At 39.6% G+C, this 12,272-nt stretch overlaps 1 protein-coding gene across 4 annotated transcripts in view; it reads left to right on the top strand.

Annotated features, from left to right (window-relative positions):
- Positions 1-12,272, top strand: part of GALM (galactose mutarotase) — a 97,159-nt gene that overhangs the window by 14,059 nt on the left and 70,828 nt on the right. The window contains exon 1 of one of the 4 annotated variants that reach the window (XM_030857890.3): positions 12,122-12,138. The exons of the other annotated variants lie outside the window; for them this stretch is intronic. The gene's annotated coding sequence lies outside the window, so the exon portion shown is untranslated. Of the gene's footprint in view, positions 1-12,121; positions 12,139-12,272 lie in introns of those variants that run through there. 4 annotated transcript variants of the gene reach the window in all.

Genomic DNA, 12,272 nt, shown 5'->3' with positions numbered 1-12,272 from the left:
TGGCAGTTTCTAGCCTATACCTAGCATATCCGTGTTAGTCCCTCCAGAGAGGGAAACTAGATTGCTGGAAATCCCAGTTTGAAGAAAACTTGATACATTCTTTTATACTTTTCAGCTTTTGTGCCATGTATATGTATTCCCTAGTTATTAAAAATTCATCAGTCGGGCTTCCCTGGTGGCGCAGCGGTTGAGAGTCCGCCTGCCGATGCAGGAGACACGGGTTCGTGCCCCGGTAAGGGAGGATCCCGTATACCGCGGAGTGGCTAGGCCCGTGAGCCATGGCCGCTGAGCCTGCGCGTCCGGAGCCTGTTCTCCGCAACGGGAGAGGCCACAACAGTGAGAGGCCCGCGTACCGAAAAAAAAAAAAAACATTTTCAATCAGTTCATTAATTTTTAATGCCTTGTGTCCCTGTTAAATTAAACAAAAACCAATATTATCTTGCTAGAGAGTGCTTTTTCATGCTGGCTGAGAGAAAGAGCCATGTGTTTGTTCCCAGACCTTTAATATCTTGGCTTCTACCACCACCCTTAGGAGATATTTCTAGCAGAGTATGATAACAAGAGCAACAATTCTTAAATCATTAAGTATAATGATAACTATAAGAACCAATCACAACATGAATGCTAATGGTTTTATGGGAACACAAAGCACGAGGATCTTAGTTCCCCAACCAGGGATCGAACCCACGCCCCCTGCAGTGGAAGCGTGGAGTCTTAACCACTTGACCGCCAGGGAATTCCCTGTATTTATGTTTTAAAGGAGGCTAAGGCACATGGTTACCTTCCCCCCCACACACACAGACTTAAGTGAGATTTCAAAAAATAGTGGGGAACATAAAAATGGATAAAGAGAAAAAAAAGAGAAAAAAAAAATGGATAAAGAGATATCCTCTGCTCCTGAAATCACATTGCCTATTCAAAAAGCTAAAACTGTCAGACATAATCCTCCCCCAGCACCATTACTTCCCACTTACAAAGTTATAGCATTAGAAACAGTAATTAAAGGCAAACTTTATTTCTCTTTAATAAGCAATAATGAATGTGTTTTGCCCAAGTTAATGTTTATAAGGTCCCTATACCAAGTTTGAGCAATAAAATGATAATACCATTTATCAAAGTAATTTTACTCATGAGAATTTAAGTTTAATCCAAACTAATTTAGAAGCTGTATGTATGAAGGTGTTCATAACATTATTTACATCTGAGAGAGGGGAAATTATTAGATAAATTATGATTGTCAAATAGATAAAGTAAGGGATAATTACAAGAATCTTTTTATAAAAAAGGCTGTATTAACAAAGTTTTAAAAAGCGTTAAAAAAAGCGTAATACAAAAAAAAGCATAATACAAATGTGTGTGTATGAGGGTTTCTTAATCTTGGCACTGTTGACATTTTGGATTGGATAATTCTTTTTTTGAGAGGGGGCTATACATTGTAGTATGTTTAGCAGCATTCTTGGCTTCTACCCACAAAATGCCAGTAGTGCACTCCTGCCCCTAGTAGGGACAATCAAAAATGTCTCCAGACATTTCCAACTGTCTGGGGGGGGGGGGCGGGGGGAATCACCCCTGTTTGAGAATCCTCATTAGATGAACTACATGTATAGTGTATATTCTGTGATCACAGTTATATAAAATATATGCACGTATAGACAAAGCTGGAAGGAAATTTGGAAAAAATTTTAAAGGCTTTTTTTTTTCTCTTTTTTTGGCCACGCTGTGCGACATGTGGGACCTTAGTTCCCCAACCAGGGATCGAACGCGTGCCTCCTGCAGTGGAAGCATGGAGCCCTAACCACAAGGGTTAAAATAAAATTAAGTACTGTTATGATTCACAAACTCTTCTAAGGAGTTTTAATCTTTAAAGATTATTATACATTTCATTATTAGAGATAATTTTAATCTCCCCACTATAAGCATATCATCAAAAGAAACTTTATTTAGATGGTTACAAAATCATTTTTTAAAAACCCATAAAGCCAAATTGATATGTGATTCAGATAAGGAAGAAGGACAGGATGACTCATTAGTACTGGATGTGATTCTTATTCTGCAGAATGCTTCTCGGACTTAGCCCACATTCAGAATTGCCACTGATTTCAAAGGAAAGAAACTTCATACAAGAAAAAAATGAATTCAGAATTATTTCATGACCAATCCCCATCACTGGATTTGAGTAAGAACTTATTGTACGTTTGGCTTCAATGGGAAAGTTACTGAAAACATTTTGACAATGCCCAATTTTGTTAAAAATGTATTAGGGATTACAGCATCTAACATTTGCAGAATACTTTACAGCATTCATTCTCTCATTTAATGGAAGTGAGCACAAGAAATAGAACTTCAGTTATGAACATGTGCTGAGTAACACAGCTAGTATAGAATATAGGACAAAGAAGAGTGTAGGCTACTCTACCACTGTAGGATTAGGAAAGAATAAAACCATTGTCAACATTTATATAGCCATTCTGTCCCCTGATCCATTAGTACAGATGATTAAAAGCTATTTTTTAAAGTTTTGATGACATTATTCTGAAAAGCAATCTATCTGAGAAGCAGGTGATCCAGTGGACCTACACTTCGTCAGAGAAGGCAATGGTTGACATACACCGTCTCCTGTTCTGGGGCCTATATTTGAATCTGTAAACAAATACAGGGGTGTTGACTCAGAGAGTTATGCCTGGAGGCTTGGGGGATTTGAAAGCTGAGGAAGAAAGGAAAAGAGAGTTGACTGTGAACAAGAATCTAGAAAGAGTAGAGTGGAAGGCACGGCCTCTCACCCCTCCACCTCTACTCCACCCTGAGCCACTAGGTCCCTCAAAGAAGAGTCTGAATCCGAAACTGAAGAAACTTTCTCATGATATTTTGTCAGACTTGGCATGTACAGTATTATTTTGAGACCCAAGTAATAAAGAACAGAGTGGGCTGGGGGTATTGTCTTCATTTCTGAATGGGTGGAGCAAAGCAAGTACAGCAGGTGCTATGTAGGATCCTGCAGCAGAAAAGCAGAATTTACCTGGCGGGTCCCAGCAACAGGGTTGGTGCCTTCTTCAAACAGATTTTGAACAAAGGACTCCTACCAGGACATTGGGCCACCACAGGAACATGAGCAGGTTTGTTCCTAAGCACATGCAAGAAACCCGCTCACAGCTCCTGAATTAACTGGTGAAGATTTTGGGAGCAGAAGTTATTGAAGTCTTTTAGGTGGGCATGTATTGTTGATGTGACTTGTTCGGTTCCCACGGGCTAACTAGGTGTGAGAACATTCAGACTACATCTGATTTACAAAAAAATACCTTGCCATTTCCCAGTTTTATATTTCCTAGGCAGTCCTCACTTTATAAAATAAATATTTCAGAAAAGTTGACTATTTTCTGATAGGTAAAACTCTATTTTCTCATAGGTGGCCATTTTTAGGTATCATTTACATACAAGGAACCATTATATTCTTTTCTAGTCAGGAAAAAATTGGATTAAACACTTGATAAAGAAGAGCATTGAGGGACTCCCTCAATGTGTGGTGGCACAATGGATAAGACTCCACGCTCCCAATGCAGGGGCCCCAGGTTTGATCCCTGGTCAGAGAACTAGATCCCACATGCATGCTGCAACTAAGAATTCACGTGCCACAAGTAAGGAGTCCTGGAGCCGCAGCTAAGGAGCCCGCCTGCCACAACTAAGACCAAATAAATAAATAAATATTTTTTTAAAAAAAAGAAGAGCTTTTTTTTTAATATATCCTCGAGGTTTTCATTAATTAATTAATTAATTTTTGGCTGTGTTGGGTCTTCGTTGCTGCGTGCAGACTTTCTCTAGTTGAGAAGGTGAGCGGGGGCTACTCTTCATTGCAGTGTGCGGGTTTCTCATCGCAGTGGCTTCTCTTTGTTGCAGAGTACGGGCTCTAGGAGCGTGGGCTTCAGTAGTTTTGGCTCGCAGGCTCTAGAGCGCAGGCTCAGTAGTTGTGGCTCACGGGCTTAGTTGCTCCGGGGCATGTGGGACCTTCCCGGACCAGGGCTCAAACCCGTGTCCCCTGCATTGGCAGGAGGATTCTTTTTTATAAATTTATTTATTTTATTTTACTTTTATTTTTTTATTTTTTTGGCTGTGTTGGGTCTTCGTTGTTTGTGCGGGCTTTCTCTAGCTGTTGTTTGTGCGGGCTACTCTTCGTTGCAGTTTGTGGGCTTCTCATTGCGGTGGCTTCTCTTGTTGCAGAGCATGGGCTCTAGGTGCACAGGCTTCAGTAGTTGTGGCTTACGGGCTCTAGAGCGCAGGCTCAGTAGTTGTGATACATGGGATTAGTTGCTCCGCGGCATGTGGGATCTTCCCGGACCAGGGCTTGAATCCGTGTCCCCTGCATTGGCAGGCGGATTCCTAACCACTGTGCCACCAGGGAAGCCCTGGTAGGAGGATTCTTAACCACTGCGCCACCAGGGAAGTCCCCAAAGAAGAGCATTAAGATGAAGGCTAGGTTGGAGAAGTCTGGGCATTGTCAAGCCAACAGGGACACATCCCGTACTCTGAAATTATTCCTCCACTGTTAGCCACTGCCATGGTCTCCATGTTCACAGCTACCAATTTTTTAAGCTCATACTTATGAAGCCTAAAAAATGAGGCTATCGCATCGTTTCTGCAGGTACTATGATTGTCACACTAAATTAAAATTTACTTAATATTACTTAGAACAAGTTAATTCCCTATTTATTCTAAAAGCTTGGAACGTTTTATATCAAATGATGTAATCTCTGTTAGGGACCACACTGGCTAGCACACAGGATAAGATTCTACTCCATCAGTGACAAATGAACCTCTAAGGGACATATCTTGTTTTTAACAGTCTGGTTCCTCCCCCTTATAATAGAGCTCTTCTTTCCTGTAAGGAACCTAATCCGGGTATCTTAGTTGGGGCTGAACTTTCCCTCAGGGCCACATGATCATCATCACAAGAGCACACTAGTGGCCAGACCAGGCCAACCAGAGTTCCCCATTTCCTTAGTGTCATTGCTTGTTTCATAGATGTGTAGGTGACCTAGCAGAACATACCAGAATCACCTTCAGGAGTTTATTGTCAGAGCTACTGGGAAAGGCTTCTCTTTTTGCTGGATTTGCTAAGCTGGGAGCATAAGCATCTGGGACTTGAGAAACCCAGAATGAAACTGCAAGAGAGGAGAGCTAGGAGATAGGGAAACAGCCCTGATGACATCATTTGAGTCCCTGGATCCAGTTATACCTAACTCCTTTTAACTCCATGTTAACTCATTTCTTCTCCTACCATCTGCTTTGGAGCAGTAGGCTCAATCCCTCCAGTCCCAGACTAATTTACCTAGCTCACGAGGAGTAGAAACTCCCACTATTTCCCAGTCCTGGATTCCTAGGGTTTCCTTCAGGCATTGGTGCCAATGTAACAACTGGTGAGACAATAAGAATATGCAAGCACGTGATTTGTTGTCTTCGTTAACTTTGACCAAAGTCAGGGAGAAAAATAACAGGTTGGAAGTACCTAGAAGCTCTCTCTCAAGCCCACAGGATCTAGATAATCCTTTTTACAAACAAATTATTTTCCTCTAGATAATCCTTTTTACAAACAAATTATTTTCATGATATTACTCTTTTATCTGTGGTCAAATCACTTCCAGAAACTCCTCTCTAAATAGTTCCCGAAGGGGGCTTCCCTGGTGGCGCAGTGGTTGAGAGTCTGCCTGCCGATGCAGGGGACACGGGTTCGTGCCCTGGTCCGGGAAGATATCACATGCCGCGGAGCGGCTGGGCCCGTGAGCCATGGCCGCTGAGCCTGCGCGTCCAGAGCCTGTGCTCCGCAACGGGAGAGGCCACAACATTGAGAGGCCCGCGTACCGAAAAAAATAATAATAATAAAAATAATAAATAGTCCCCCAAGGTTCAGTTAGCTGGACTACCTATGACTTGCCCTTACTAGTTATTTACTTCATTTGCATGTGGTTTTTGTCATTATTATAAAGAGAATGTCCTATTGCCAGAACAACTGTGGGGAAAGAGCACGCATATCACAATTGAGTGAACCACACCAGTTTCAATTTCCACTGTGTTCTTCACTGCCCTTGCTTTTGTGTTCACAAAAATATAGGCATTCTGCATTTCCTACCCATTTCTCTTCTCATTTTGTCTCCTTCCAAAACTTCTAGCTGACATGTTCACTTTGTCCTGAATTTATTAATTTAACTTATTTTACTTATACTAATTAACATAGATAGCTTGTGTTCCTCCTACATAATAGATTATTTCTCTGAATTTCTCTTTTAGACCAAAGTTGTTCATTCAATCCTCTGAACCTCTCAACTTGCATGAGCCAATTAGTTCTCCTTTTGCTTGAGCCTGTTTGCACAGGGTTTCTTTCACTAAAAAGTGACTCAAAACCTTTCTCTGGGGACTTCCCTGGTGGCGCAGCGGATAGGACTCTGCACTCCCAATGCAGGGGGCGCAGGTTTGATCCCTGGTCAGGGAACTGGATCCCACATGCATGCCGCAGCTAAGAGTTCACATGCCACAACTAGGGAGCCCGTGTGCCACATCTAAGGAGCACACCTGCCGCAACTAAGCAGCCCACATGCTACAAGTAAGACCCGGAGCAACCAAATAAATAAATAAATAAAACCTTTCTCTGGGGTTTTTATTCCTACAGCCAATTATTGGGAACGTTCACTACCATAATTCCTGGAATTCAAAATCAAGTTAACTAGATAAAGGAAGAAAGACTTGGCAGAGTGATCACATGTCTGTTCTTCCTCTCAAGCACCAATAAAATAAAAGTAAAGGAATATACAATAAAAAGGCACTACCCCCAACAACACTGGAAAGGAAACAGAAACAAAGAATATTCAACAAACTATGGAAGATGGAAAGTAAATGAAGTTATAACTAACTTAATAGAACAGAGGAAGGTGAAATCTAAGCATCTCAGAGGGGAATTCCAGTGAATGAGCTAGAAACTGAAAGTCTCAGTGTTTGGAGGCAGCAAGTACCACAAAAGGTAGAAATGAAGATGTGACTCTAAAATTAGTGGGATTGGTGACTATATGTGTGGAAAATGGTTGGACCTCTAGTCCTAGGTCCCCATCTAACTCTAAGCAGCCAGATAAATATTCCCCTCTCTACTCACCACTGCACAGGAGAATGGAAGTTCAAACTCTGGAGAAATCAACCCAAAAGGCTCTGGACTTGGAGACTAAGCCACATGCAGGGCAAGGATAAGTCATAGAGTTGAAAACTGGTATATTATGTAAGAAGCTATATACTGAACTATGGAAGCTCCAGGCATGTCCCTTTCCTGCTCCCAGAATGTCAGTAACCAAGCATATACCTAGCCCCAACCCTTGCCCAATCAGAGATTCTCCCGTAGGGGAAGTAGACAGTCCCAAAGAAGAGACCTCCAGACACTGACAGTAGAGGATCCTCCAGTAATAAGGCTAGTTCACTACCCAGTCATTCTACAGCAAAGTCTTTCAGGCAACAAATCTTGTCAATGTACCCAGACCTTGTATATTTCAGGGATTAATCATTTGTCAGTTGCTTCATTTGCAAATATTTTCTACCATTCTGAGGGTTGTCTTTTCTTCTTGTTTATCGTTTCCTTTGCTGTGCAGAAGCTTTTAAGTTTCATTAGGTCCCATTTGTTTATTTTTGTTTTTATTTCCGTTTCTCTAGGAGGTGGGTCAAAAAGGATCTTGCTGTGATTTATGTCATAGAGTGTTCTGCCTATGTTTCCATCTAACAGTTTTATAGTGTCTGGCCTTATATTTCGGTGTTTAATCCATTTTCAGTTTATTTTTTGTGTAGGGTGTCAGGAAGTGTTCTAATTTCATTCTTTTACATGTAGCTGTACAGTTTTCCCAGCACCACTTATCGAAGAGGCTGTCTTTTCTCCATTGTATTCTCTTGCCTCTTTTGTCATAGATTAGTTGACCATATGTGCGTGGGTTTATCTCTGGGCTTTCTATCCTGTTCCATTGATCTATATTTCTGTTTTTGTGCCAGTACCGCATTGTCTTGATTACTGTAGCTTTGTAGTATAGTCTGAAGTCAGGGAGTCTGATTCCTCCAGCTCTGTTTTTTTCCCTCAAGATTGCTTTGGGTAAAATAGATAGCTAGTGGGAAGCAGCCGCATAGCGCAGGGAGATCAGCTCGGTGCTTTGCGACCACCTAGAGGGGTGGGATAGGGAGGGTGGGAGGGAGACGCAAGAGAGAGGAGATATGGGGATATATGTATATGTATAGCTGATTCACTTTGTTATAAAGCAGAAACTAACACACCATTGTAAAACAATTATACTCCAATAAAGATATTTAAAAAAAAAAAGATTGCTTTGGCTATTTGGGGTCTTTTGTGTCTCCATACAAATTTTAAGATTTTTTGTTCTAGTTCTGTAAAAAATGCCACTGGTAATTTGATAGGGATTGCATTGAATCTGTAGACTCTTTTGGGTAGTAAAGTCATTTCCACAATATTGATTCTTCCAATCCAAGAACATGGTATATCTCTCCATCTGTTTGTTTCATCTTTGATTTCTTTCATCAGTGTCTTATAGTTTTTTGAGTGCAGATCTTTTACCTCCTTAGGTAGGTTTATTCCTAGGTATTTTATTCTTTTTGTTGCAATGGTGAATGGGATTGTTTCCTTAATTTCTCTTTCTGATCTTTCATTGTTAGTGTATAGGAATGCAAGAGATTTCTGTGCATTAATTTTTTTTTTTTTTTTTTTTTTTTTTGCGGTACGCGGGCCTCTCACTGTTGTGGCCTCTCCCATTGCGGAGCACAGGCTCCGGACGTGCAGGCTTAGCGGCCATGGCTCACGGGCCCAGCCACTCCACGGCATGTGGGATCTTCCCGGACCAGGGCACAAACCCGTGTCCCTTGCATCGACAGGCAGACTCTCAACCACTGCGCCACCAGGGAAGCCCTGTGCATTAATTTTGTATCCTGCAACTTTATTAAATTCATTGATTAGCGTAGTAGTTTTCAGGTGGCATCTTTAAGATTATCTATGTGTAGTATCATGTCATCTGCAAACAGTGACAGTTTTACTTCTTCTTTTCCAATTTGTATTCCTTTTATTTCTTTTTCTTCTCTGATTGCCATGGCTAGGACTTCCAAAACTATGTTGAATAATAGTGGTAAGAGTGGACATCCTTGTCTTTTTCCTGATCTTAGAGGAAATGCTTTCAGTTTTTCACCATTGAGAATGATGTTTGCTGTGGGTTTGTCGTAGATGGCCTTTATTATGTTGAGGTAGGTTCCCTCTATGCCCACTTTCTGGAGAGTTTTTATTATAAATGGGTGCTGAATTTTGTCAAAAGCTTTTTCTGAATCTATTGAGATGATCGTATGGTTTTTATTCTTCAATTTGTTAATATGGTGTATCACCTTGATTGATTTGCATATATTGAAGAATCCTTGCATTCCTGGGATAAATCCCACTTGATCATGGTGTATGATCCTTTTAATGTGTTTTTGGATTCTGTTTGCTAGTATTTTGTTGAGGATTTTTACATCTATATTCATCAGTGATATTGGTCTGTAATTTTCTTTTTTTGTAGTATCTTTGTCTGGTTTTGGTATCAGGGTGATGGTGGCCCGTAGAATGAGTTTGGAAATGTTCCTTCGTCCGCAATTTTTTGGAAGAGTTTGAGAAGGATGGGTGTTAGCGCTTCTGTAAATGTTTGATAGAATTCACCTGTGAAGCCATCTGGTCCTGGACTTCTGTTTGTTGAAAGATTTTTAATCACAGTTTCAATTTCAGTGCTTGTGATTGGTCTGTTCATATTTTCCACTTCTTCCTGCTTCAGTCTTGGAAGGTATACCTTTCTAAGAACTTGTCCATTTCTTCTAGGTTGTCCATTTTATTGTCATAGAGTTGCTTGTAGTAGTCTCTTAGGATGCTTTGTATTTCTGTGGTGTCTGTTGTAACTTCTCCTTTTTCATTTCAAATTTTGTTGATTTGAGTCCTCTCTCTCTTTTTCTTGATGAGTCTGGCTAAAGGTTTATCAATTTTGTTTATCTTCTCAAAGAACCAGCTTTTAGTTTTGTTGATCTTTGCTATTGTTTTCTTTGTTTTTATTTCATTTATTTCTGCTGTGATCTTTATAATTTCTTTCCTTCTACTAACTTTGGGTTTGGTTTCTTTCTACTAACTTCTTCTTTCTCTAGTTCCTTTAGGCGAAAGGTTAGATTATTTGAGATTTTTCTTGTTTCTTGAGGAAGGATTGTATTGCTATAAACTTCCCTCTTAGAACTGCTTTTGCTGCATGCCAGAGGTTTTGGGTCATCGTGTTTTCATTGTCATTTGTCTCTAGGTATTTTTTGATTTCCTCTTTGATTTCTTCAGTGATCTCTTGGTTATTTAATAAAGTATTGTTTAGCTTCCATGTGTTTGTGTTTTTTATGTTTTTTTCCCTGTAATTGATTTGTAATCTTATAGTGTTGTGGTCGGAAAAGATGCTTGATATGATTTCAATTTTCTTAAATTTACCAAGGCTTGATTTGTGACCCAAGATGTGATCTACCCTGGAGAATGTTCCATGTGCACTTGAGAAGAAAGTGTAATCTGCTGTTTTTGGATGGAATGTCCTATAAATATCAATTAAATCTATCTGGTCTACTGTGTTATTTAAAGCTTGTGTTTCCTTACTAATTTTCTGTCTGGATGATCTGTCCATTGGTGTAAGTGAGGTGTTAAAGTCCCCCACTATTATTGTGTTACTGTCAATTTCCTCTTTTATAGTTGTTAGCATTTGCCTTATGTATTGAGGGGCTCCTGTGTTGGGTGCATATATATTTATTTATAATTGTTATATCTTCTTCTTGGATAGATCCCTTGATCATTATGTAGTGTCCTTCCTTGTCTCTTGTAACAGTCTTTATTTTATTTTTTTAAATTAATTTATTTATTTATTTTTGCGGTATGCAGGCCTCTCACTTTTGTGGCCTCTCCCGTTGCAGAGCACAGGCTCCAGACACGCAGGCTCAGCGGCCATGGCTCACGGGCCCAGCCGCTCCTTTAAGAACTCAACAGTAGAGTTCTTAAAGATTATTTTATTTAATGTTTTGTACCAGTATACAAATAATTGCACAATTATTAAAATTATGATATAATCTTTATTATTCTGACTTGTATTATTATTTTCATAAGGATTTACATTTATTGACTCAATATAAATCTATTGTTCTTCCTACAACAGTCTAGCAAATGCACTCTTAATAGTTGTATTAAATGTCCATCTATTTCCCTATTTATTTAACTATTGAAAAGTTCTTAATAATTTTCATATAAAATTAACATCTTTCATAATCATCGTTAATTATTCTGGCATATTCCTCTTGCAATAATAAATACATATTTTTACTTCAGAGACTGATAGAATTTCAACATACAAAAGCGTACAAAGAGATTTTTCACTCCAACTTATATCTAGAAAGCTAAATTATATTTGAAAAGGAATATCCAGATATTAACAATAAATCCAAATTACACGTCTTGTTCAAGTAATTTGTTATAGCTGCACTGATTAGCTATAAAGTTAACTACAAGATCATGTGATCATTGGTCATGCCTTGATCCCTGAACTGGCTGCCAGAGATGATCTTGAAGCAGGATTCGGCTATCTGGCCTTCCCAAAGCCAAAGCTGCTGCCAGAATTGTAGTGCTTCCTTCACTCCGAAAAGTTTAAAATATGCAGAAAACCTGATTTTGTTTAAGGATGTTAGAGAACAAAATTCAACTGAATAAATTTTAAAGATATTATTGGCTGTATTCAATGATTCATGAATCAGGCAGCATCCAATCTAGCAGATAGAAAGGAGCTCCAGGGAGTGGTACAAAATGAATGACTTTTATAGGTAGAAGGGAGCAGGTACAAGGAAGTTGTACTTGGCGAAAAGGCAGATGACAGGGGTTCTGTCAGGCAGATGACCTAACTAGTGCTGATTCCTAATTGACTGGTTTAAGATTTCATTTCTGGGAGAGCCAAACTGTAGTTAAGTCTCAGTTGAGAAACTGAGGGCTTAGCTTAAGTGACTCCATTTTGGGCCTATTGTCTTGTTTTTAACAAGGATTACATGGACATGTATCACAATTATAAAGGCACGTCTGAGAGTAAAAACCAAATTCAGGTATGAATTTTCTTCTTTTGTGGGAAAAGTGAGGAATGCACTAGGTGAAGAATACACAGAAGGGCCGATTGTATTTGCAAAGTTTTATTGCTTAAGCAAGATTTGAAACTTGACTGTTTATTATATTTTTCTCT

Source organism: Globicephala melas, chromosome 12, assembly GCF_963455315.2.
Source record: "Globicephala melas chromosome 12, mGloMel1.2, whole genome shotgun sequence".
NCBI classification, from domain to species: Eukaryota; Metazoa; Chordata; class Mammalia; order Artiodactyla; family Delphinidae; genus Globicephala; species Globicephala melas.
The sequence above is the reverse complement of the archived record's forward strand: the minus strand, read 5'-3'. Positions and strand labels throughout refer to the sequence as shown.